Source organism: Poecilia formosa, unplaced genomic scaffold (assembly GCF_000485575.1).
Source record: "Poecilia formosa unplaced genomic scaffold, Poecilia_formosa-5.1.2 Scaffold438, whole genome shotgun sequence".
Lineage (NCBI taxonomy): Eukaryota > Metazoa > Chordata > Actinopteri > Cyprinodontiformes > Poeciliidae > Poecilia > Poecilia formosa.
The window spans coordinates 355,980-360,084 of record NW_006800377.1 but is presented as its reverse complement, the minus strand read 5'-3'; the positions used below and the strand labels follow the sequence as shown (position 1 = coordinate 360,084).

At 39.7% G+C, this 4,105-nt stretch overlaps 2 protein-coding genes and 1 long non-coding RNA gene across 4 annotated transcripts in view; 2 read left to right on the top strand and 1 right to left on the bottom strand.

Moving 5' to 3' along the window:
- The window catches only part of LOC103155609 (NACHT, LRR and PYD domains-containing protein 12-like), a 204,212-nt gene that overhangs the window by 24,269 nt on the left and 175,838 nt on the right, over positions 1 to 4,105 (top strand). The window lies entirely within an intron of this gene.
- The window catches only part of LOC103155633 (uncharacterized), a 92,759-nt gene that overhangs the window by 75,642 nt on the left and 13,012 nt on the right, over positions 1 to 4,105 (bottom strand). The window lies entirely within an intron of this gene.
- The window catches only part of LOC107833738 (uncharacterized), a 14,810-nt gene continuing 14,136 nt past the window's right edge, over positions 3,432 to 4,105 (top strand). Inside the window, exon 1 of the long non-coding RNA XR_001659500.1 lies at positions 3,432 to 3,443. This is a non-coding gene — a long non-coding RNA (uncharacterized LOC107833738). The remainder of the gene's footprint in view (positions 3,444 to 4,105) is intronic.

Genomic DNA, 4,105 nt, shown 5'->3' with positions numbered 1-4,105 from the left:
GTCCATCCCTTGATGTCTTGTACTTCTCCAGGTCCAACTCATCCAGAACCTCTGACATCTGCAGTATGAAGGCCAGAGCTGAACAGTCAGTCATTGAGAGCTGCTTCCCTGAATCCAGCAGCCGTTGGATCTCCTGATAAAATGAGACGTCGTTCATCTCCATCAGACAGTAGAAGATGTTGATGCTTCTGTCAGGAGAGATATAAAAGGTGTTCATTTGCTTCAGGTTGGTGATGATTCTCTGGATGGTTTCTGGACGGTTCTCTGTCTGACCCAGCAGATCCTCTAAGAGTCTCTGGTTGGACTCCACAGTGAGACCATGAAGGAAACGGACAAACAGGTCCAGGTGACCATTTTCACTGCTGAGGGATTTATACATGACTTTCTTCATGAACTCATCTAGAGATGTTTCATTGTATTTTTCTCCCAGGAACGTCTTGATGACCTCTGACCTCCTGCTGGTGAAGCAGTGGAGCATGTAGACGGCAGCCAGAAACTCCTGGATGCTCAGATGGACAAAGGAGTAGACAGAGATGTTGCCCAGCCCAGTCTCCTCTTTAAACATCTGAGTGAAAACTCCTGAGAACAATGCAGCATCTTTGATGTCGATGCCGCAACGTTTGAGGTCTTTGTCATAGAAGATCAGGTTTCCCTCCTGCAGCTGATCAAAAGCCAGACTACCTAGAGTCTCAATCAGCTTCCTGTTCTCTGGATCTTCTTCAGGTTTTCCTCTGTACTTTTCCTCATTGATTTTGTTCTGAAGCAACAAGAACTTGATGTACATCTCAGTCAGGGTCTTGGGCAGCTCTCCTCCCTCTCTGGTCTTCATCATTTCCTCCAGAACTTCAGCAGTGATCGAGCAGAAAACTGGGATGTGACACATGATGTGGAGAGTTTTTGATTTCTGGATGTGGGAGATGATCCTGCTGGCCTTCTCTCCATCATCTCTGAATCTCTTCCTGAAGTACTCCTCCTTCTGGGGGTCAGTGAACCCTCTGACCTCTGTTACCTTGTCAACACACTCAGCAGGGATCTGATTGGCTGCTGCAGGTCGTGTGGTTATCCAGAGGAGAGCAGAGGGAAGCAGTTTCCCCCTGATGAGGTTTGTCAGCAGAACATCCACTGAGCTGGACTCTGTAGCATCAGTGAGGATCTTATTGTTTTCAAAGTCCAGAGGAAGTCGACTTTCATCCAGACCAACAAAGATAAACAGAACCTGGAAACCCTCAAAGCTGCTGATTTCTTTGGTTTTAGAAAATAATTTATGAATCAGTCCTAATAAGCTGAACTTTTCTTCTTCCAACACATTCAGCTCTCTGAAAGTGAATGGAAATATGAAATCAATGTCTTGGTTGGTTTTGCCTTCAGCCCAGTCCAGAGTGAACTTCTGTGTTAACATTGTTTTCCCAATCCCAGCCACTCCCATGGTCATCACTGTTCTGATTGGTTGATCTCTTCCAGGTTTAAAGATGTCTTCTCTTCTGATTGCCGTTTCTTGTTTCCTCGATGAAGTTTCAATGCGTCTGACCTCATGTTCCTGGTTGACCTCTCTAGTTAACCCCTCTGTGATGCGGAGCTTGATGTAGATCTGGTTCAGAAAGGTTTGATTTCCAGGTTCAGAAATGCCTTCAGAGAGACTCTGGAACTTCTTCTTCAGAGACGCTTTAAAGTCAGACTGATACAGACCAACAATATCTGAAGAAAGAAAGAAAATAAATAAAAATAAAAACAATTTGCAATATTCAAACAAATAACTGGCCTAATAAAGTGGCCAGTTTGGTTCTTCTTCATAACCTCCTATGAATGTAACATAATTCAATAATTCGAGAAAACTAATGAAAGTCATTCCAAAGTCAGTCTACAAAGACTGTAGTCTAGACAGTAGTTTTCTTTTGTCAACCACCAAAACATTCAGCATGCAGCCCCACTGAATGAGCTGGAAACACAGTCTCTATCAGACTGTGAAGTATCTGGAGTACTAGCAGGTCATATGGACTGGGATGAAAGTCCAAAGTAGAGACTGGTTTCATGACTGGCCCAGAAACTAGAGCAGTTGGTCCTGCCAGGTGAAGAACCTTTGCCTGTTTTTTCACTTGAAGAGCTTCATGATAATCAGAGAAACAATGTTGTCCTATCCCAAGTAATCCCATTCAGCATCCAGGGGAGACGACCATCAAGATGAGAGAGTTGAGTTGTTTCATGCTCAAAATCCTAAACCAGTGGGAAAAACTGAAGACGCACTATGACATCCTGTACAAAGTTTGGAAAGATTCATTAACAGGGAAAAGGCAACATCAGTACATGATGGTTTGATGAAAGAGGAGGATGCTTTTTCTATTCAGGTAACAATTATTTGGTTGTCAATTTGAGAATGTGTAGATAGAACATTAAAAGTCTGTCCAACTCCGTAATCTCACTTTCTATTGAAACATGGAAACCCTTTGTTGCACAGTGATTGTTAGTAAAACCCAGCTGAGTTTAGCTGATGTTACCTTGTAGGTCACTTCTGACCTATGACTGTTTCGAGAAGTTCAGGGGGGAAGATGTAAGCTGAGTTCATTTTGCAGGGTTTTCTTAAGAAAACTTGCTCAGCCCAGCTGAGGCGGCCTACTGGCAGTCTACCATGTGTATTAAAAGATGTTAAGTTGACAGGAAATGTAAAAATATTACTCAATATTTATATGTTACAGGAAAACATCGCCAGCAAAATGCTATTTAAAACCACAGCTATCGAGTCTTAAAAACAACAAATGAAGCAAATTCAGTTAAAATGAATATCAATTATTTTCACTACTGTTTAATCTAAATTAAGTCCATAAGACCCCCAGGACTTCAGGGGCCCCAGAAATGCTAATATTTTAACATTTTAACACAGACCACAGATATATCAATGTAACATTTATTTATTAAGATTATCAATGCTGCTAAATTTCATTCAATAGTTTCAGCATACATAAATTACACCTTAAGTGTAAGGTTTTAAGGAGCTGGCAAGTTTACTTTGAAAAAGTTCAAACAATCTTCATAGTTAGATTGTTTTGCTACCATAGTAACAATCTGATGTGTTTTTAATGAGCGCCACAGAAACTGTTTTGGTTTCTGAGCTTTATGGGCCGAGTTTGTCACAACTCCGACTGACTAAGTAGACAAAGCATTTCATATGGTTTGATGGACCATGCAACCGGAAAAATCATACTAAATAAAATAAAATAAAACCAGCGTGATGTCTGGCTATGAGGTGAGCACAAATGTTGCACAAGACACGTTTCAGTGACGTAGCTGCAGCAGCCTGACAGAAGCTGATGATAAGATCTGTAATAATGCTGTCTCTCCCTCAGTAATACCTATAACTTTAAAATAATTTTACTTCTATCAACTGTTTTTGTGTTGCATAAAAATGTAATGTTAACGGTTACTAAGTTGATTTAAGGACTTTGGGTTTGGTTAGAAGGAACGTTGTTGCTTTTATGAAGTTTTGTCATAAAAGTGCAAATAATTGATATTTATTTTAATTTTATTTGTGGGTGTAAGTATTGTCGCCAACAACTTCCAGTAACATAATTACGCAGTAATATTTTACGTTTCCAACAGATGAATCACTTGGTCTAATATTTTTTTCATCAGAGAACCATGAACGTTGCATCATCCAAAACCAATCTCGCCCTATAGGATCAACTCTGAGCCCAATAAAACAGGCTAAAAATATGCTAAAGAAGAAATAAAAAAGTTATTGTGCTGGATTTTTTATTTTTGTGCCAAATTACCACATAATACCTAGTTAATTATTGCTACCTACATAGCTCAGAAATTAAATTGAACATAATTTTGAAACCATAAAAAAATTCTCCACACAACCAACAACAAACACAATATTGACAATGTGTAGCTACTTCTTTTTGAAGTCTGTCACTATATGGCACTTTAAAATTCCAAAATTTTTTGAGCAAAACCTGCTGATCAGATTTTCACCAAGCGTAGCACAAACTTCCATACCATAGGTCTGATCTTACGCAGCTAATATGGTCATGGTTGGTTGAAGTGCGGGGACTTGTTTACAAAAATATGAACACTGATTCATCCGACTTCCAAACTTAAAAAAAATAAA